This window comes from Lolium perenne, chromosome 5 (assembly GCF_019359855.2).
Source record: "Lolium perenne isolate Kyuss_39 chromosome 5, Kyuss_2.0, whole genome shotgun sequence".
Classification (NCBI taxonomy): Eukaryota; Viridiplantae; Streptophyta; class Magnoliopsida; order Poales; family Poaceae; genus Lolium; species Lolium perenne.
In genome coordinates, this window is record NC_067248.2 from 61,784,706 (window position 1) to 61,808,301 (window position 23,596).

The following is a 23,596-nucleotide window of genomic DNA, read 5'->3' on the forward strand; positions in this document are numbered from 1 at the left end:
TATCTTGCCTCCCGATGGGAGTATATGTAGAGTTATTTGCATAACTCGAAATATGCTCACTTCATATTTTAATTTCATCGGGCACGCGAACAGCGTTCCCGATGGGAGTAGCCCCCGAGGCTACAGCCAAGGACTTGTGCTTGGTTGTAGGCTCAACGCCTCATGCCGCTATATTGTCATTCTTTCTCGAGATTTTCACATCTATCGGGTGCGCAACTTGCGCTCCCGATGGGAGTAGCCCCCGAGGCTACAGCCAAGGACTTGGGCTTGGTTGTAGGCTCAACGCCTCATGCCGCTATATTGTCATTCTTTCTAAAGATTTTCACATCTATCGGGTGCGCGACTAGCGCTCCCGATGGGAGTAGCCCCCGAGGCTATGAACAAATTCTTTTATTTGATCATAGGCTCTCGCAATTTTTATTTTGTCATACTCGAGTTTTCTTTTTTCCAAAGTAGCCCCGAGCATTTGGGCAAAAACTTGTATTTGATTAAAGGCTCTCGAAATAATTGATAATTTTTTTCCTGTCGCCAGTTTCCTTAATCTTCTTTGCCGAGATTTTTTCCTTTGGTCAAAATGACATCATTACTGACGATAGCTCTGTCTGCCTCTTCGTTCCATTGAAACTTCTCTCCCTGCTTGATCAACGCGTAGAACGGCAACGCCTTTTCTCCTAACCTGGAGACGAATCTGCTTAAAGCTGCGACTCGCCCAGTTAGTTGTTGTATTTCTTTCAACTTTGTCGGCTTCCTCATTGTTACGATAGCTTGAATTTTCTCTGGATTGGCTTCGATCCCTCTTGCTGACACTAGGAACCCGAGAAGTTCTCCCGCAGGAACGCCAAAGGAGCACTTTGTCGGGTTCAGCTTGAGGCAGAATTTGTCTAGGTTGTCGAAAATTTCCTTTAGGTCCTTGATCAACGTTGATCCTTTCTTTGTTGTTATGACGACATCATCGATGTACACTTGTACGTTTTTTCCAATCTGTGTTGCAAGGCACTTCTGCATCATCCGCTGATATGTTGCTCCCGCGTTTTTCAAACCAAAGGGCATTGTTTTGTAGCAAAACACGCCATAAGGTGTTATGAACGCTGTCTCAACCTCATCTTCTTCTTTTAATCTGATCTGGTTATAACCAGAATATGCGTCCAGGAAGGAAAGACGTTCACATCCTGCTGTGGAGTCGATAATTTGATCGATCCTTGGGAGGGGAAAGTGATCCTTTGGACAGTGTTTATTGAGACACGTGAAGTCGACGCACATGCGAAGGACTTTCGTGTTTTTCTTTGGCACCAACACTGGGTTAGCTACCCATGTGGCCTCTGTATGTAGCTCTTTGATGAAACCAGCTTCTCTGAGTCGATCAATCTCCGACAGCATAGCTTTGCGGTTTGGTTCCGAGAAACGCCGCAAAGGTTGTTTAATTGGTCTCGCTATTGGATCCAAATTTAGGTGGTGCTCGGCAAGGTCCCTGGGTACTCCTGGCATGTCAGCTGGACACCATGCGAAGATTTTCCAGTGCTCACGGAGGAACTCGACGAGCGCGCTTTCCTATGCGAGGTCCATGTCTGTTGCAATGGACATCGTTTTCTTTGGATCTGTCGGGTGAATCTGCACCTCCTTAGAATTCTTGGTGGTGCTAAAGGTTGGCTCTCTGAGTGGCCTTCCTACATCTGGCAACACATCATAGTCAGTTGTGAGCCTTGACGCCATATATTCTGCCTACATCCCGAAATTTTCTGACAGTCGATGGAAATCCTTGTCGCATTTATCAGCTAACGCGAAACTTCCTTTGACTGTAATTGGTCCCTTAGGTCCAGGTAGCCTCCATAATAGGTACGTGTAATGTGGTACCGCCATAAACCTGGCATATGCTGGTCGTCCCAACAAGGTGTGGTATTGCGACGGGAAATCCACAACTTCGAATTCCAGCCTTTCTATTCTGTAATTTTCTCGGGTTCCAAACTGAACGTCGAGATTGATCTTCCCCAGCGGATAACTCGGCTTCTCTGGTGTGATACCATTGAAACGTGTGTCCGTGGGTTTTAGATTTGCCAGGGATATTTTCATCTTCCTTAGTGTATCTGCATACATAAGGTTTAAACTGCTGCCTCCATCTATGAATACTCGAGATACGTCGAATCCTGCGATCACTGCTGGTAAGATAAGTGCTGACTGCCCTGGTCGAGGAACTTGCTGCGGGTGATCCGCTATTGTGAAGCCAATGTCCTGCCCCGACCAATTTAGGTACTCAATCGTCGGTGGAGGCATCTTCTCTGCCATGAACACTTGACGCGAAATTACTTTCTGAGCCCTGTTAGACGGCCTAGCTTTCTGAATCATCGAGACCGCACCGTTGGAGTTGGGGTCGACGTATGGAGGTGGGTGTGGCGCTGCCGCTATTCTAAGCTGGTGCCGATTTTCGTCCGTAATTGCGGGAGGAGGTGGTAGGTGGATCTCACTCCTAGGTCCCTGAGGATTTCGACTCGCTGCCTGAGCATTGGCTTGCCCTGCGAACCTCAACATTGCTTGAAAGTTTCGGCAATCCTTCTGCAGATGTCCTGACTGCCTCTTCCCGTTATTGTCGAGATAGAAATGCATCTGACATGGACCGTTCATCATATCATCGGGAGATACATATGGTCTCTGGAACCTTGGTCCACTATTTTGCCTGTTATTTCGGGAATCCTCTCTATTGTCGCCTCGCTGCTCGCTGCTTCTTTGATAGTCATCTCTATTGCTTCCTCCACTGTTTCGTCGAAAACTAGCCGATATTTGGCCAGGAGCACCATAACTCGAGAACTATCGAGGAAAACGTCGCCTATTTTGATAATTTCGACTGCGGTCCTCCTCTGGTGACCTATGTCGCTTGTTATGAACAACATCTTCTCCATCCGCCCACCTGTTTGCTATCTCCATTTACGCTGATACTGTCTTTGGGTTGGTTCTTCCCAAATCTTCGACAAAATCTCCTCGTCGAATTCCTACTACGAACGCATCTATTGCTCGCTCGTCAGATATGTTTTCTGCCGAGTTTTTAATGATGTTCCACCTCTGGATGTACTTTCTCATTGATTCATCGTGCTTTTGTCGACACGACCGCAGCTCCTCTAGTGATGCAGGTTTTTTGCAAGTGGATCAAAAGTTTTTGACGAATATATCCTCAAAGCTGTCCCAGCTGTCGATGGAACCCGGAGGAAGCTTTTTTATCCAAGATCGTGCAGCTCCACTTAGGTGTATTTGAACGCTCTGCATGGCTATTGCTCTGGTTCCGCCTATCAGTTTCACTATCTCGAGATAATCGACTAGCCAATCCTCGGGATCTTGCAGGCCATCGAATTTTTTGAAATTATCGGGTAACTTAAACCTTGAAGGAACTCGAGTTTTTCGGACCCTCCTTATAAAGCACGGTAACCCGCACATATCCTCTTCAGCTATTTCTGGAGAATGCCGATGCTCCCTTCTATTTTGTCGTGCTCTGTCTACGCTTGCTTGATTTTCTGTGTCTCTTGCTCCGCTTGTTCTCTCGGGACCTGGTGCTGCTGCAGTAGGTCGTGGACTATTTTGCCTTGCTGATCCTTCGGGAGGACAAATTTATAAACGCCGTTCCCATGGCTCCAACTCCTGCCATAGCCATATTGTACAGTGCTTCTCTTGGATCTCCGGGAGGTGGTTTGGATGCGAGGATAAAGGCTTGCGTCGCCATGTACCCAACTTCTGGCATCTTAGGGATAATGTTCCCCCTCGTATCCATCGACATAAAGGACATGTCGAGGTTTTGAACCAGATTTTCCCTCTCAGCTTCAGGTATGTTGTTTAGTCGAGACCTTGCCCTGTTGCGAGCTTCTCTGTGGTTGCTTCCCGAAGTACCTGATTGTCGACTCAGCTCCGCTCTTCACCTACTCGATGCGGATGCCACTTCTTGCCTCCTATCCAACGCGATCTTCTGTTTCTCGAGTTCTCGCCTGGTGCGTGCAAGCCTATATTGATACGCTTGTAACTCCTCAGGTGTCGCTGTTATGGTCATTGGCTCTGTACCATTGATAGCTCTTTCAACTCGATCCCATACTGCCTGCGGAAATCGCACCATCTCTCGCGTCCCCGTGCCGATATATTTTGTTCCTAGACCTTGCGTGAGATCTGCAGGATCAACATACGGATTTCCCGCATCGTCAAAGTTCTCTGACGTCTCCTCCTGAGATCGGCTTGTTTCCCCGATTGCATAGATCTGATGGTACTTTATTTTTTGTATTTTGTCGAGATTGGTGACACCGTCGTATAGACCGGCGAAGACCTTTCCAACAGTGATGGATTTGTCGATGAAGCCAAAACTGTCGACACTGTCAGAATCGCTGCTTATATTGGAGTCCGCAGACGACTCGAAGGACATGTCGCTGAAGATCTTGGCGAGTTTTTCACTTGCCCTAGTGCTAATGAAGCGTGGCGATGAAGTTTCCTCGTCGCCTAACTCGATTGACGATGTCGAGCTTGAAATATCGGGATCGACCACTGATAATCCCGACGAGATCGGAATTTCGAGATGATACGCTCCTTCCTTCTCGACGCGAAAGTGGAACCTTCCGAACGTCATCTCCATGGGCTCTTCCAGATACGCATATGCATCCAAACGGGAGGGTGGGTGAGGAACAAAATTGACTAGACCAGTTTCGATCTGTTTACCTCTGTCCATCGTGTTGCTTGTAGTTGACGAAGTCGACGATCTTGAATGTGCCATCGAGATCAGCTCCTTGACACCTCTAAAACCCACAGACGGCGCCAATTGACAAGGGATTAACTTATCAATGCCTACAGATTGTAGACTAGGGTTTAGTTGGAAGTAGAGGGCAAGTAGATCTCGAAGGTTTCAGCCGAAAAGTACTCGACGATTATGAAAACTAGGGTTTCGTGAGACAATGAATCGATGCTTTCTTTGTCCCTCGACTCCCCCTTATATAGGAGGCGGAGCCGAGGGATTCGTAATACACAAGTTAAAGAGTCCGGGAGGGTTTCTAACCCGTCCCGTAAGATTACAAGTCTATATTTTCTAATACAACTCTAGCTTTCCTTAACACTATCTTGGGCTGCCGAACTTCATATTCTTCGAGTCATGGGCCTTCATTAAACCCCGGGTACCATCTTTGGCAGGCCCATTGGGGATGCCTATGTCACCCGGTCAACCGGAATCCAGACCGGACCAGTCCGAGTCTGTCTCGACCAGATATATTCTGGGTTGGTTTTACTTGTATCTTTTCGACCATAACTTGTCCCGGACGCCTATATAAGTGCCCAGGACGACCCCCTAGCTTCTTTAGACCATGTTTAAGATAAACCCTAGTTCTTAGTTGTTTGCTCTAGAAAAACTATTGAATCCCTACACCATATTGCTTGATATTGTGTAGATCCTGAAAAAGTCTTGTGTGATCTGTTGTTCCATTGGGAATTAGACGGTTGCAACTTACCGCTTCGTGATTGGCGGCTACGTGCGCAAGTGTGTGGAGTTGCGAATATCTTGCAGGGTTGAGAGCTGTTGCATTGGCGATAGGGACCAATCGAGAGATCTCGTTGCGTCATACAAGTTATCATCCACTACATCGTCGTGTTTCTCCGCTGCCATCACCCCGTGATCATCATCACCGTTGCTTACTGAGAAGATCGGGCCACCCCATATCAGCTTGCAAGCATGTGATTAGATCACAAGAGATGACATACCACGGTACGAGTAAAGAGTACTTTTCGGTAACGAGGTTGAACAAGGTATGGAGATTCCGATGATCGAACCTCGGACAAGTAAAGTATCGTGTGACAAAGGGAATCAGTATCGTATGTAAATGGTTCAATCGATCACTAAGTTATCGTTGAATATGTGGGAGCCATTATGGATCTCCAGATCCTGCTATTGGTTATTGCTCGGAGAGGAGTCTCGACCATGTCTGCATAGTTCACGAACCGTAGGGTGACGCGCTTAAGGTTCGATGTCGCATAAGTAGATTCGGAATATGAGATGGAGACCGAAGTTTTTTCGGAGTCTCGAATGGGATCCAGGACATCACGAGGAGGTCCGGAATGGTCCGGAGAATAAGATTCATATAAGGGAAGTTGATTTCTAGGTTTCAAAAAAAGTTCGGAATTTGTCCGGTGATAGACCGGAAGGTTCTAGAAGGTTCCGAGGGGCCCACCATGGGGCCCACGACCTAGGGGCCCCACATGGGCTGAGGGGGTGCTGCCCAGCCCTAATTGGCAAGGCGCACCAAGCCTCAAAGGCCCAGGCCGGCCAACCCCCTAAACCCTAAAAGGGGGGATCAACTTTGGGGGGAAGATTTCCCTCATCCCCCACTTGGCCGCCGGCTCTAACCCTAGATGGGGAAGGGGGGGCCACCCCAACCAACCATGCCCCCTATATAAAGAGGGGAGGGGGTGGCCGTCCACTTGACCCTTGACCAAGCCCTGGCCGCCCCCCTCTCTTCCTCCACCATATTGTTGTTCCGGATTGGCGAAGCCCTGCAGCTTTTCTCCTCCACCACCACCACGCCGTCGTGCTGCTGGGATTCCGAGGAGATCTACCACACCTCAGCTGCCCGCTGGAACGGGGAGAGGACGGGCTTCATCGACACCGTACGCATGACCGAGTACGGAAGTGCTGCCGGATTGCAGCACGGACGATCGACTACATCAACAACGAGATTAATCTCGTAGGCTTTGGAATCTTCGAGGGTTAGTCTTGCAATCTTATCGTTGCTTCGATCTTGGTAGATTAGATCTTGCTTTATTCCTAGATTGGATCTTGGTTTTTGTTCATGTTCACGGTAGAAATTTTTGTTTTCCATGCAACGAACCCTTCAGTGGTATCAGAGTCGTGTCTATGCATAGATCTGTTGCACGAGTAGAACACAATGGTTTTGTGGGCGTTAATTCTTTTGTTGTTTTTAGTTAGTGCACTTTGCATCTTGCGGGATGGTGGGATGAAGTGGCCCGGGCTAACTTTACATGACCGCGTCTCATGAGACTTGCTCCACGCTTGACGTGCAACTTGTATTGCATAAGTGGCTTTGCGGGTGTCTGTCTCTCCCACCATAGTGACGATTCAATTTGCTCTTTCTATTGACAACACTAGTATCACCGTTGTGGTTTATGTTCGTAGGTAGATTGGATCTTACTCGAAAACCCTAAACCACGTAAAATATGCAAACCAAGTTAGAGGCGTCTAACTTGTTTTTGCAGGGTTTGGTGATGTGATATGGCCATGTGATGATGATTATATTTGATGTATGAGATGTTCACTATTGTATTATGGCAACCGGCAGGAGCCTAATGCTTGTTTTTAATTTTTGTTAAAGACCTGCATGTCTATTCATCATGTAATAGCTTTATTTCAAGTAGTTATTATAGTAGCTATTAGTGATGGACAACCATGAAGCGGCGCCACTGACCTTGACGCCATGCTGGTGATGGTGGAGATCATGTCCGTGCTTTGGAGATGGAGATCACAAGCACAAAGAAGAAAGGCCATATCATATCACACATTATGAATTGCATGTGATGTTAATCCTTTATGCATCTTATTTTGCTTAGATCGCGATGGTAGCATTATAAGATGATCCCTCTCACTAAAATATCAAGATAATAAAGTGTTCATCCTTAGTATGCACCATTGCTAAGACTTGTCGCTTCGAAGCATCACGTGATGATCGGGTGTGATAGATTCTACATGTGCATACAACGGGTGCAAGCCAGTTTTGCACACGCGGATACTAAGGTTGCCTTGATGAGCCTAGCATGTACAGACATGGTCTCGGAACACGGGATACCGAAAGGTGGAGCATGAGTCATATGAATGATATGATGAACACTTTGAGTGTTCGCCTTTGAAGCTACATCTCTTCTCGTGAAGATCGGACTTGGTGTAGTGGATTTGGTTCGTGTGATCACTAAGACAATGCGAGGGATGTTGTTTTGAGTGGGAGTTCACCTAGTTAATTTAAGAATTAAAATTTAACTCAATTTATCATAAACTTAGTCTAAACTCTTTGCAAATATGTTGTAGATCATGGCGTCCCCCTCCATCAGTTTTAACCAGTTCCTAGAGAAAGACAAGCTTAAGAGCAACGGTAGCAACTTCACCGACTGGTTCCGTCATGTGAGGATTTTCCTCAATGGTGGAAATCTGCAATATGTGCTCGAAGCACTGCTAGGTCCCCCACCACCACATGCAGTATCTGAGGACGTAAAGAATGTTTACGAGACTCGGGCCATTCGGTACTCTCAAGTTCAGTGTGCCATCCTGTGCAGCCTAGAGGCGGAGCTCCAAAAATGGTTTGAGCACCACGATCCTTATGATCTTGTCCATGAGCTAAAAGCTATCTTTGAAACTCATGCGGCCGTGGAAAGCTATGAGGCCTCGAAACACTTCTTTGGCTGCATGATGGAAGAGGGTAGCTCCGTTAGCGAGCACGTGCTCAAGATGTCTGGGCACGCGAAGAAGATTAGTGACTTGGGAATTGTGATTCCTAACCAGCTGGGTATTCATCGTGTCCTCCAATCACTGCCACCTAGTTACAAGAACTTCGTGATGAACTACAACATGCAGAACATGAACAAAGAGTTACCTGAACTCTTCTCCATGCTGAAATCTGCTGAAGTTGAGATACAGAAAGAGCACCAAGTGTTTATGGTCAACAAGACCACCAGTTTCAAGAAACAGGGCAAGCCTAACAACAAGGGCAACTTCAAGAAGGGCGGCAAGAAAGCTGCTACGCCTCCTGAGAAGCCTAAGGCTGGCCCTAAGCCTGATACTGTGTGCTATTACTGCAAGGAGAAGGGGCATTGGAAGCGGAATTGCCGGCTGATCTGAAGAACGGCCTCATCAAGAAGAAAGGTATATTTGATATACATGTTATTGATGTCTATCTTACTGGTTCTTGTAGTAGTGCCTGGGTATTTGATAGTGGTTCGGTTGCTCACATTTGTAACTCGAAATAGGAGCTGCTGAATAAACGAAGCCTGGCGAGGGACGAGGTGACGATGCGCGTTGGAAATGGATCCAAGGTCGATGTGATCGCCGTCGGCACGCTCCCTCTACATCTACCTTCGGGTTTCATTTTAAACCTCAATAATTGTTATTTGGTGCATGCGTTGAGCATGAACATTATATCTGGATGTTGTTTAATGCAAGACGGTTGTTCGTTTAAATCTGAGAATAATGGTTGTTCTATTTATATGAGTAATATATTTTATGGTCATGCACCTGAGATGAATGGTTTATTCTTGTTAAATCTCGATAGTAGTGATACACATGTTCATAACATTGATGCTAAGCGAATGAAATTGAATGATAATTCTACTTATATGTGGCACTGTCGTCTTGGTCATATTGGAGTGAAGCGCATGAAGAAACTCCATTCCGATGGACTTCTTGAGTCACTTGACTTTGAGTCACTTGATAGATGCGAAGCATGTCTAATGAGAAAAATGGCTAACACTCCATTCTCTGGTACAATGGAGCGAGCTACAAACTTGTTGGAAATCATACATACCGATGTGTGCGGACCAATGAGTGTGGCATCGTGCGGTGGTTATCGTTATGTTCTAACCTTCACGGATGATCTGAGTAGATATGAGTATATTTACTTTATGAAACATAAGTCCGAAACTTTCGAGAAGTTTAAGGAATTCCAAAGTGAAGTAGAAAATCAACGTAACAAGAAGATTAAGTTTCTGTGTTCTGATCGCGGAGGCAAATATCTGAGTTATGAGTTTGGCATCCATTTAAAGAAATGCGGAATACTTTCACAGTTGACACCGCCGGGAACACCACAGCGTAATGGTGTGTCCGAACGTCGTAATCGAACTCTCTTGGATATGGTTCGATCTATGATGTCTCTTACTGATTTGCCATTATCTTTTTGGGGTTATGCATTTGAGACAGCCGCATTCACTTTAAATAGGGCACCATCAAAATCTGTTGAAACGACACCGTATGAATTGTGGTTTGGGAAGAAACCTAAGGTGTCGTTCCTTAAAGTTTGGGGTTGCGAAGCTTGTGTAAACAAGTTACAACCTGACAAGCTAGAACCCAAAGCGGAGAAATGCGTCTTCATAGGATACCCTAAAGAAACAATTGGGTACACTTTCTATCATAGATCCGAAGGCAAAATCTTTGTTGCCAAGAACAGATCCTTTCTTGAGAAGGAGTTTCTCACTAAAGAAGTGACTGGAAGGAAAGTAGAACTCGACGAGGTTGATGAACCTTCTCTCATACATACGAGTAGCGCAGTGCCGGAAGATGTTCATGCGCAGCCTGCACCGATAGGAGAGGAAGCAAATGATGATGATCATGAAACTTCGAAAAAGGAAGCTACTGAACCTCGCAGATCGACGAGGGAACGTACCACTCCTGATTGGTATGATCCCTGTCTAAATGTCATGATTGTGGACAACAATGATGAAGATCCTACGATGTATGAAGAAGCAATGATGAGCCCAGATTCCAACAAATGGCAAGAAGCCATGAAATCCGAAATGGGATCCATGTATGATAACCAAGTATGGACTTTGGTAGACTTACCTGATAGCCGCAAGGCTGTCGAGAATAAATGGATCTTCAAAAGAAAAACAGATGTTGATGGTAATATTACTGTCTATAAAGCTCGACTTGTCGCAAAGGGTTTCCGACAAATTAAAGGAGTTGACTACGATGAGACTTTCTCACCTGTAGCGAAGCTAAAGTCTGTGAGGATTTTGTTAGCAATAGCTGCATTTTTCGATTATGAGATTTGGCAGATGGATGTCAAAACAGCGTTCCTTAATGGTGACATTGAGGAAGAGTTGTATATGGTACAACCCAAAGGTTTTGTCGATCCTAAAAATGCTGACAAGGTATGCAAACTTCAGCGTTCCATTTATGGACTGAAGCAAGCATCCCGGAGTTGGAAGCGACGCTTTGATACGGTGATCAGAGACTTCGGGTTTATACGGACTCATGGTGAGGCCTGTATTTACAAGAAAGTAAGTGGGAGCTCTGTAGCGTTCCTGATATTATATGTAGATGACATATTATTAATTGGGAATGATATAGAACTACTAAGCAGTGTTAAAGGTTATTTGAATAAGTGTTTTTCAATGAAAGACCTTGGTGAAGCAGCGTATATTTTAGGCATGAAGATTTATAGAGATAGATCAAGACGCCTAATAGGGCTTTCACAGAGTACATACCTGGACAGATTCTAAATAAGTTTAGAATGGATGAAAGCAAGAAAGGGTTCTTGCCTATGTTTCCAGGTAAGGTTTTAAGTAAGACTCAAGGTCCGGCTACGGCAGAAGAAAGAGAGAGGATGAACAAGATCCCCTATGCCTCGGCAGTAGGCTCTATCATGTATGCCATGCTGTGTACTAGACCGGATATCGCACATGCTGTTAGTTTGACCAGCAGATATCAGAGTGATCCAGGAATGGAACACTGGACACTGGTCAAGAATATCCTGAAGTTCTTGAAAAGGACTAAGGATGTGTTTCTTTGTTATGGCGGTGACCAAGAGCTCATTGTAACCAGTTACACCGATGCAAGTTGGAACACTGATCCTGATGACTCTAAGTCTCAGTCTGGGTATGTGTTTATACTGAATGGAGCTGCAGTAAGCTGGATGAGTTCCAAGCAATGCACGGTGGCGAAGTCTTCAACTGAATCTGAATACATAGCGGCTTCGGAGGCTTCATCGGAAGCGGTATGGATGAAGAGGTTCATTGTTGAGCTTGGTGTGGTTCCTAGCGCATTGGACCCATTAGTCATCTATTGTGACAACATGGGTGCCATCGCCAATGCACAAGAACTAAGGTCACACAAGAAGCTAAAGCATATCAAGCTGCGTTTTCATTCGATTCGTGAGTACATCGAAGATGGTGAAGTAAAGGTTTGCAAATTGCACACAAATCTGAATGTGGCAGATCCGTTGACTAAAGCTCTCCCTAGGGCAAAGCATGACCAACACCAGAATGCCATGGGTGTTAGGTACCTTACAATGTAATCTAGATTATTGACTCTAGTGCAAGTGGGAGACTGTTGGAGATATGCCCAAGAGGCAATAATAAAGTGGTTATTATAATATCTTTGTGTTTATGATAAATGTTTGCATACCATGCTATAATTGTATTAACCGAAACATTGATACATGTGTGTTATGTAAACAACAAGGAGTCCCTAGTAAGCCTCTTGTATAACTAGCTTGTTGATTAATGGATGATCATGGTTTCAGGATCATGAACATTGGATGTTATTAATAACAGGGTTATGTCATTAGTTGAATGATATAATGGACACACACCCAAACAAGCGTAGCATAAGATCAAGTCATTAAGTTCAATTTGCTATAAGCTTTCGATACATAGTTACCTAGTCCTTCGACCATGAGATCATGTAAATCACTTACGCCGGAAGGATGCTTTGATTACATCAAACGCCATTGCGTAAATGTGTGGTTATAAAGATGGGATTAAGTATTCGGAAAGTGTGAGTTGAGGCATGTGGATCAACAGTGGGATTTGTCCATCCCGATGACGGATAGATACACTCTGGACCCTCTCGGTGGAACGTCGTCTGATAAGCTTGCAATCATGTGATTAGATCACAAGAGATGACATACCACGGTACGAGTAAAGAGTACTTGTAGGTAACGAGGTTGAACAAGGTATGGAGATTCCGATGATCGAACCTCGGACAAGTAAAGTATTGTGTGACAAAGGAAATCAGTATCGTATGTAAATGGTTCAATCGATCACTAAGTTATCGTTGAATATGTGGGAGCCATTATGGATCTCCAGATCCCGCTATTGGTTATTCCTCGAAGAGGAGTCTCTACCATGTCTGCATAGTTCACGAACCGTAGGGTGACACGCTTAAGGTTCGATGTCACATAAGTAGATTCGGAATATGAGATGGAGACCGAATGTCGTCGTGGTGAATAGACAGATGCCATGGGATGGCTTAAGTTGGGGCCGAATGTGCGCTAGAGGATTCTGGGGAGGGTTTTGGTAACACAGGGGTGGAATCCGGATGGAATTCCGGTATCTTTACCGATGACCTTGGCCTTGGCTAGAGGTTGAAGAAGAACAGTACAAGCTCTATCCCTCTACTGCCTCTAGGTTTAGGCTACCATCTAATTGGATCAGATCTCGAATCTCTCTTACTTGCTTCCTTGCGTACTACTTGTATCCCGCGCAAGCGGGTGCTCCCTCTCCTTATATAGGGGAGAGGGTGGCTTACAGGGGAAGAAACCCTAATGGCATCTTTGACTAGACAAACTACTTTACAAAGCCTCTTTGGCAGCAGGTGACGCCGGTAGACCTTTAATCAGGAAGGGTGACATCCTCCAGTAGATTTTACGTCATCTTCTGCTTTGGCCTTAGAGCTTCGATTAAAGCTGAAGTGCTTCGCTCATCCTTGTCCTCTAGTCCTTGAGAGAATCTTTGATCGGACTGCCGACGTGCTATAGTGTAGCCCATGCCGGTACTCCGGTATCTTCTTAGCCTTTTTCTGGTATACTCCTTTTGGGATACCGGCATAGTTTCAATGGCATGATCTTAACTTCTTAATCCAGAATAAACTTTAAACCGGTACCTCGATAGCCTAAGCAAGGCTATTCCGGCATGCCTTTGGCATACCGGGAGTCATCCCCCCAACATTAGTCCCCGAAGCTGGTATAGTCCGGCGGATCCTGTCCGACGGACCATGCTAGGTTCCCACTTCTTAACATACCGGTTTAACCCTTCTGGTAACCAGCTCAAAACCTTCCAATGTCTCTGCCGAACCCCTCTCACCATACCGGTTTTTTCCGGTAGCTTTGTCATTAAACTCTCCTCGGCGAAGTCGAGAATATCTCCGGCACAATGCCTGTCAGAGACATGCACACTATTTCTGACGCGCCAGTGTCAGGGTTCACTTCCCTTCGACTTCTGCGCTCGCATTTAATGTGCCACACAGGATCCTCGCTACCGCTCCGGATCCTTGTGGCCTCATGTTTTTCACGCGTGTAGCTCTGCGCCACGTGGCAGCCAACGAGGCGAAGCGCCGCGGGCCCAGCGGTTTTCGGCCCACGAACCCTTTCCCTACTTAAGGGCATGGTGGTTCCTCGTCATCTCCTTCCTCGCATTCCCCACTCTTCGAGCACCTAGAGCCCTTGCCCTTTGCGCTCCTCTCGCCGCCGTTCGCCGCTGAGACCCCTTTCTCCGACGAACCTCGTGGAGAAGTTCCGCAGAGCCACGCCCCGTCGAAGTTCGCTGAAATCTCTTCGCCTTTTCCGCTCAGAGCGCCATTCGGCAACTCCTTCTTCCTCTTCTCCGTTCGCCGCCCTCAGCCGCTAGCTCGCTGAATTCCGGCGGAGCGTCGCCTTCTTCATCCGCCGCCGCCCTCAGGTTAGTCTTACGGACACAGTACCTTTCTTCTTCTTATTCACCACATTGCTCTTGGGCCGGTAGGGTATTCACTTCCTCTTTTCTTTTGTTTTTTCTCTTACTCGTAGATCTTCGCAGGAGGCTAGATTCGGGAAAATCTGTTTGTAGCTAGGTTTGGAACCTTTAGGCGAGTATGTCTTCCGAAGAATATGTATCGGAATCCCCCGCTAGCAGTCATCATAGCGAGACCCCACCGCTTCTTCCGGGGAGGAGATCTCGGTTGATCATGCTTCCGATGGGCTTGAGGCAGATCTGGCCCAGATGGGCGAGGGATGGAAGCCGGCAGCTCGACCCATGGTGCCGCTGCCCAATCTTCCGCCTCCAGCCTCGACTCTTATACGCGCGGGGCCTGGATGGGCTCTGAGGTGACCCAGGCGGAGATCGACTGGCTCTACCGCTCCCGGAGGATACCGGAAGAGGTTTGATGCCGCATCCCTGGCGAGGAGCGCCAACTCGAGCCTGAGCCGGGTGAATATGTGGTTTTTTCTGTTCATTTTGAGCGCGGATTAGGCCTTCCGACGTCGGATTTCTTTCGGAGCTTTCTTGATTTTTATGAACTTCAGCCCCACCATCTTCCGGGCAACTCCATATTTTATCTATCTTCCTTCGCCACTTTTATGGAGGGGTATGTCGGTATGACTCCCTCTGTAGATAATTTCTATTTTTTCTACTACCTCCGGAAGAATTCCATCTAGGATAAGAATCTTCCGCCCCCCCAAACTGTTTGTCCGGTGCGGGGCCTGTATTCTCTCGCCCCGTCAAGGGAGCTCCTTCTAAAAACTCCCCGGTCTGGAGTCTGTCCGGACCTGGCAGAAATACTTCTTTTACATCCGGAACGGTGGCTCGGAAGACTTCATCAACCTTCCGGAATATGTTCTCGGGCCACCCAGCATGAAGAATTGGCTCCACCATCTTAAGGACGATAAGGAGTCCGCCCGGATTGCCCTTTTCGTCGAGAAGAACAAGGAGGAGACCAACCTTTCCGCGGACGATCTGGTCATGGCCTTCCTCTCGCGCCCGGTGCTGCCCCTTCAACGCCGCACTCATAAAATCTACCAGATGCTGGGCCGGATGGATCCGACCCGGATTACCACTCATCAGCTGAGCGCCTCTGACTTGGTCCTTAAGGCCAAGCAGATCTGCCAAAACACTTTGAGGCCCAGCGGAAAATATGGGCTAGCTCCTTATAGCCGCAGCAATTCTCCTTCGCGCAAAGTAAGATCTCGGGATCTCCGGAAGATCTTGTACCGGGGTACCTGTGATTTCTCTTTTTCATACTGACTTGTTTCTTCTGTGCTGCAGAACTTCCGCCGGATCCGCAAGGAGGAGCTAGCCTCCTACGCCCCCAACCAGCGCTTCCAGGACGACTGTGACACGGATCCCTATCTGAAGGGGAAGCACAAGATGGGCCCGACGTACACCAATAACCCCGGTAACTTCCCAACTCCTTATCCAACACATGATTCCGGTTCTGACGACGAGGTCGCTGTTCTTGATGTGTTTTGTTCACCGGTTCCCTTATAAACGGTTTCTCTGTAGATCTCCGCTCAGCCAGCGCAAACCCTGAGGTTGTGGAGCACGTGGCTCCTTTGTCAGCCGTGGTTGGCCAGGAATTCCTGGACAACTTGGCCTCCCGGGAGCGAAAGAACAAGGCTCCGGCCCCTGAGGCCGGCCCCAGCGAAGATCCCCCCACCAAACGTCCCAAGAAGAAGGACGGCGACAAGCCCTACAGCAGGAAGTGCCGGTACAAGATGTCGGTCGCTGCTGGGTAAGTTTCCGTTTTTCATACTTCTTTTTCCTTGTCTCGTTGCTTTTTCTAACTCTTTCTTTTTCTTTCTTAGGCCTCCTCTGAGCCTCACCCGGAGCGCACCGGGCATGGCGCCGGAAGCTCCTGAGGACGCTCCCAGGACCTCTCCTCCTCGTCAAGCAAGTCCGGTACCTTCTGGTGCCGGCAAATCTCCAGCCTCCCCTCTGGGAGGCAACACAAGTTTGGGGCGCGCGGCCCCTGAACCTTCAAACCCCCGCGCGGAGGAGGATTTTACTTCCCCTTCAGACTTTGAAGACACTGGCGCCAGCAACATCGGTGGCGGTATCGAAGATACCGGGAGGGCGGAACCTTTGGTTCCTCCCACCCCCAAGAAGAAGAAGAAGAAGGCCACCGCCTCCCCCTCTAAGACTGTGCCGGAACCTTCCGCGCTAGCAACCTCCTCCCCGGCTAAGGAAGCGCCGGAAGCTCCCTCGCCAAGAAAGTACGCACCGCCACCTCTTCCGGCAGCTTCAACTGGCAAACCTGCCGCCGCCGAGCCAGCTCTTCCGGAAAGCGCCAACCTCACCGCCCAGCAGACACTAGTGCTGCATGCCGGCTGGGCCACCGTTTCGTCCAGTGAGAAGGCTTCAGCTCAGCTGGGCCGGATCACTGAGCTTAACAGGGGCGAGGTTAACCTGGGCCCGCTGCTTGAGTATGCGGAAAGGTGGAACCTGGTGGACCTGTCTCTGGTTACCCACGGCCTTGGCAAGGACAAGCTGACGGTCGTTGACCCTTCCGGCCCATGGAGCACGGCGCATCATCTGAGCCGGCTGAAGCGCGCCGTCAAGGAGTTTGACACCGCTTGGCACGACGCCAGCGGTAACATGGTGGTAAGCCCCACACTTTAAACTTCAAAGCCTTATCTTTCACACATAAGCCGGTTTTCAATCTCCCAGTTTATATATATCCTCCCAGTCCCCGAGTTTCGGATTGAGTACGCAGTTCTTAGCGCGAAACTTTCTAGAAACAAAAAGCCGGCATAGCCAGTCCCCGAGTTTCGGGTTGAGTACGCAGTTCTTAGCGCGAAACTTGTTTGAAACAAAAAGCCGGCATAGCCAGTCCCCGAGTTTCGGGTTGAGTACGCAGTTCTTAGCGCGAAACTTTCTTGAATACCGGCATAGCCTTACCGGGACTTGGACAGGGCACCCTGGACACCCGGAAGCAGCTTTTCGAGGAGCTTCTGTGGCAGCACCGGTACCTCTCCGATGCTCACAGCAAGTGCCAAGGTTAGTTTCCAACTTCCGGCCTCTTTCGTACCGGTTTCTTTTTGCACTATATTCATAAGCTCTTTGCACAGCTGCAGTTCCGGGAGCCTCGTCCGAGGACCTCTCCGCCTAGCTTTCTGCGCTCAAAGGTACAACTTTCTTGCTCGTTTGTCTTGCCTCTCTTGAATCTACCGGTTTCTTTTTGTTAGACGCTTGTTCTTCCGGATTACAGCTAAAAAGGAGCAGCTCGTCTACGAGAACCGCAAGGCTCTGGACGCTCAGGAGAAAATCTCTACTGAGCTGAAGGATAAGCTCATGGAAGCTGAACTCCGGCATTCGCGGGAGCTCAAGGACGTCCAGGCTGCTGCCGGGGCCAAGCTGGACGAGTCGCTGAAGGACTTCTCCGACGCGAGCACACAGCTGCGGAAGGAGCTGGAGGAGGAGTCCCGGCTGCTCAAGGAGGCTCAGGACCGGAACGCCCTGCTTGTGGAGGACCAAACTGAGTTTGACCGGTTGATCATCCAGGCCGATGAGCTGGCTTTCAGTAAGTCTCTTTCCTTTTCCTTTTGCTTATAAGATTTATGCCTTCCGGCAGTATGTCCTTATACCGACTCCTTTTTCTTCTTTTTCTTTCCTTTCAGAGCTTTTCCCGGATTCTCAGCCGCATGCGCACAAGAGGGTGATGGAGCTTAGGGCTGAACAGCCTGTCAGCAAGCCGGATGCTCCCTGGAACGCCTACGACCATCTTGTTGCACTGGCCGCTCGGATCTCCCACATGACAGCTGTGGACCGGCATCTGGTCGACCTGCCAGAGGTGGCTATGCGGATATTCAAGGTCCTGTGGCCCGGGGAAGAGGTACCGAAAAATCTGACGCTCCTCTCCTAGCGTCTGAAAGATGCCGGCAGAAGGTTTCGCGAGTGGAAATGCTCGTCGGCCCATGCCGGAGCGGACGCAGCGCTTCGCGTTGCCTACTCCTGGTACCAGGAGCTGGACCTCGATGCCCTCCACAGCTTGCGCGGCAAGGCTCCTACCGACACAGATCCTGCCTTAACCGCCAAGTGCCAGGACCGCGTATACCGGGTCGCCCAGTTTGCCAGCACCAGCATCTTCATCCCTCCTCCCGCCGACGTCAAGGACAAAGTCTCCGACGGCGAGGAAGGAGAAGGTACTAGCAATGATGAGGAGGAAGATGCTGAAGAGGGCGATGCCCCTCTAGAGCAAGCTCCGGAAGTGCCTGCAGCTGGTCCTCAGCCTCCTGTTGCCTGAGTTTGCACCTTATCTTTGCCACACCTGTCTGTCTAAAATAATGTTGATTAAATTCTCCCCCGGTATGCCGGGGTGTTTGATGTAAGATAGTACTTTGAGGCCCTTTTGGTTGTGCTACAATTTATTATGCCGGTATCTTATATGATATACCGGTAACTTACTATGTTATGTTGGTATGCTACCATAGCAACTTGCCTTTACCGTTTGCTTTTATCTTGCACTGTGAAGATTCCGGAATTGTTTCCGCATCCAATCTGATGCACACTTGGTTCTTTTGCTTTGGCTCTGCCTACCTCTCTGGGTGTTTTGGCGTATGAGTCACAAAGTTCTTTTGCCAAGCAAGCACTTTCTTGAACTTAGAAATAACTCGAAATTTTTAACAAAAAACCGGTATAACCGGGGTTAGTCAAACTTTCTTCGGATCGTTTGTCTTCAACTTCTTTTTGTGTGTTTCACGTGCTTAGATCCTTCCGGTTTATCTTTGCTTTCCATGAAGCCGGGTTTCGGACAGCAGCAAAGTCGAAGACTCCGGTAGGTTTAGCACGTTACTAAACACATTGCATGCAACTCTGGTAGAGGCAGTCCCCGAGATTCATTCGAGGTGCCGGCATCTTTTATTCATAGCAAATAAGTTACAAAAAGGAACTCCTTACAGCACATCTTCAGGAATAGAAAGGACGCAGCAAAGCTATGTTCCATGGGCGCTTGGTCTCCTCTCCTGACCTGTCCGCCTTTCCCTTCTTTGATTCCTGTGCATCGATCAAGTAATAGGCATCATTGAGTAGAGCCTTGCTCACAATGAAAGGTCCTTCCCACGGAGGTGAGAGTTTGTGGCGTCCCTCAGTGCGCTGCACTAGGCGTTGCACCAGGTCTCCTTCCCGGAACACCCGCGGATTAACCTTCCTGCTATGATAGCGTCTGAGGTTCTACTGGTATATGGTTGTTCTTGCCAGAGCCAGCTCTCTTGCTTCCTCAAGCAGGTCCACATCATTTTCTCGGGCCTCTTTCACCTGTTCTTCGGTATAGAGCTGAACCCTTGGTGAGTCATGGATAATGTCAGTTGGTATTACGGCTTCCGCCCCATACACCATGAAGAATGGAGTGCATCCGGTAGACCGGTTTGGTGTTGTTCTTATGCTCCACAACACTGATGGTAGCTCATCGATCCAGCATCCCGGTGTCTTCTCAAGAGGTTCAATGAGCCTTGGCTTGATACCGGAAAGCACCAAAGCATTGGTTCTTTCCACTTGGCCATTGCCTTGCGGGTGTGCTACTGAACACAAATCCAACCGAATGTTGTTATCCTCACAGAATCGCTTAAATTCTCCTTGGGCAAAGTTTGTCCCATTATCAGTGATGATGCTATGCGGGTATCCATACCGCAAGATAACATCTTTCAAGAATTTCACCGTCGTGTTCCCATCACATTTTGCGATAGGTTTTACTTCAAGCCATTTGGTGAACTTATCCACCATCACTAAGATGTGGGTCATGCTTCCCCTTGCAGTTTTGAATGGGCCAACCATGTCAAGGCACCAAACAGCGAATGGCCAAGTTAACGGTATGGTCTTCAGACCGGATGCTGGGGTATGGTTCTGCTTGGCGTACCTCTGGCACCCATTGCATTTTCGTACCAGATCCTCAGTGTTTTCCAGTGCCGTGAGCCAGTAGAACCCGTGCCGGAACACCTTTGCCACCAGCGCCCCTGATGAGGCGTGATGCCCGCATTCTCCTTGGTGAATCTCCACCAGCATCTCCTTTCCCGCTTCCGGTTCCACACACCTTTGGAGGACCCCGGTAACACTTCTCTTGTACACCTCTCCGTTGATGATGGTATAGGCCTTGGATCTCCTCTGGATCCTTCTTGATTCATTTTCATCAACCGGCAGGGTGCCGTTGATCAGGAATTCCTTAATGGGTTCAACACCGGCACGTCTATCTCCATATTGTCCACCAGCATAGCTTCTTCCGGCTTAGATCCCGCAGTCCCCGGGTTTACCGGAACAGTCCCCGGGTTTCCTTCATCAATTTCCATTGGCACAACATGTGATTCCGGTACAAAGGTTGACTCAGACTCCGGACTTGGATTGATTGATGGCGCCCTTAGGTGAGCCAAAACTATTCCGGGAGGGATTTCCTGCCTGGAGGAACCCAACTTAGAGAGCGTATCCGCGACTTCATTCTCTGCTCACGGTACATGATGAAACTCACAGCCCTCGAAGAACCCAGCAATCTTTTGTACATGAAAATGGTATGAGGCCATGTTGGCATCCTTTGCGTCCCAATCTCCGGAACACTGCTGCACCACAAGATCCGAGTCACCGTAGCAAATGATCTGGTGTGCACCGATTTCTTTTGCGACTTTGAGCCCATGGATCAGAGCCTCATATTCAGCAACATTGTTCGACGCCCTGAAGTGTATTTGCAGAACGTACCGGAGATGATCTCCTTTAGGTGAAGTAAGAACCACACCGGCACCTAGGCCCTCTTTGAGCTTGGATCCGTCAAAATGCATCTTCCAGTATTCTATTTTTTGTTCCGGCGGTTTGTACTGCATTTCTGCCCAATCGACCAGGAAGTCAGCCAAGGCTTGTGATTTTATGGCATCTCTTCTTTCGTATACCGGTACGTACGGCGATAGCTAAATTGCCCATTTGGCAATCCTGCCGCTAGCATCCTTGTTGCACATGATGTCTGAAATGGGTGCCTCACTCACCACTTTCATCGGGTGTTCCTCGAAGTAGTGCTTGAGCTTTGTGGTGGCCATGAACACGCCGTAGGTCATTTTCTGGAAGTGAGGGTAATTTTGTTTTAAGAGGAGAGCACCTCGCTCAAGTAGTATACCGGCCTCTGCACGGTTTTTCCTTCCTCTTCTCTTTCTACCACAACCACAACACTCACGACCCGGTTCGTTGCTGCTATGTACAACAGCATGGGCTCCCTTTCCAAAGGCGAGGCCAATACCGGCGCAGTGGCTAGCATACTTTTTAGCTCTTTGAACGATGCGTCTGCCTGAGGGGTCCAGACGAAAGTATCGGATTTTTTCATTAGAGCATAGAGTGGCAGAGCCTTTTCCCCCAATCTGCTTATGAACCGGCTTAGTGACGCCAAGATTCCGGTAAACTTTTGTACGTCCTTAAGCTCTTGTGGTATTGTCATTCTCTCGATGGCCCTGATCTTTACCAGGTTAACCTCTATACCGCGGCTTGATACCAGGAAACCAAGCAGTTTTCCGGTAGGAACACCGAAAGTACACTTTGCCGGATTGAGTTTCATCCGGAATCTTCTCAAGTTGTCAAATGTTTGCCTCAGATCATCGATCAAGGTTTCTTTTACCTTAGTTTTTATCACGACATCCTCCACATAGACTTGCACATTTTTACCAATTTGATCAAACAAACACTTTTGCATACAACGCTAGTACGTTGCACCAGCGTTGCGTAAACCGAAAGGCATGGTGACATAGCAATAAGCCCCGTGCGGGGTAATGAACGTAGGTTTTATTTGATCTTCCTTTTTCAGGGGAATTTGATGGAAACTGGAATAAGCATCCAGAAAAGACAACAGCTCACAACCAGCGGTAGAATCGATCACCTGATCAATTCGAGGTAAGGGGAATGGATCTTTTGGGAAAGCCTTGTTCAGGTTTGTGTAGTCGATGCACATGCGCCACACCTTTGGAGATTTGGGATCTTCCTCTTTTTTCTTCTCGACCAGCACCGGATTGGCCAGCCATTCGGTATGCAGTACTTCCACGATGAAACCGGCAACCAGTAACTTCGTTACCTCTTCTCCAATGATCTTTCTCCTGTCTTCAGCGAACCGGCGTAAGGGTTGCCTTACCGGCTTCGCATCCTTCCGGACATTTAAAGAGTGCTCATCCAGCTCCCTCGGAACACCCACCAAGTCATCAGTAGGCCAGGCAAAGATATTCCGATTCTCACGGAGGAAGCTGACGAGCGCGCTTTCCTATGCCTCACTCAGGCCGGCACCGATACGAACGGTACGCTCAGGGTATGCCGGGTCCAGCACGATGTCCTTTGTCTCCTTGGTTGGCTTGAATGCCGGTGTGCCCAAATTTTCACTCATTGCCGCTAAGCTCAACTGTGAGGACTGAGTCAGCACAACTGCGGTTTGTATCCTTCTTTTTTCCCTCTGCTATCACCAACGATTCAGCCAAGTTTGATCCGGCGGAAGCGGCTTCCAGTGAGACTTTATAGTTTCCCACCACAGTTAAGGGTCCACGAGGTGCCGGCATCTTCATCTTGAGATACGCCGTATGAGTTGAAGCCATGAATGCCGCCAATGCCGGTCTCCCCAGCAATGCATGGTAAGGACTGTCTAGATCCCCCACCTCGAAAAGAAGGTTTTCAACTCGGCAATTGTCACATCCTCCAAATGATACATCCACCCGGATTTTTCCCATGGGAGAACAGGATATGCCCGGAACGATCCCATGGAATGTTGTGTGTGTTGGTTGCAGCATGTTTTCTGTTATTCCCAATGTATGCATGGTGTGCCGGTACATGATGTTTATGCTGCTCCCATTGTCTATCAGCACCTTGCTGAACTTGACTCGAGTTGTTGGCCCATGCATGATTGGGTCCACAACTAGAGCATAGCCACCTGGATTTGGCATTATCTTGGGGTGATCTTTGAACGACCAGGTAATTTTCTGATCTGACCACATCATGTATTTTGGAACTGTCGGCATCACTGCATTCACTTCCATGGAACAACGATTCATGCTCTGCTTGTCAGTTGGCTCAGTGACGAACAAAACACAGCACAAGTGCGGATCTTGATAAACGTTCCGGCCCAAAGGTGCCGGCGGTGGTGGTTGACCATTGCCATCTCCCACCTGATGAACTTGTTGTTGTT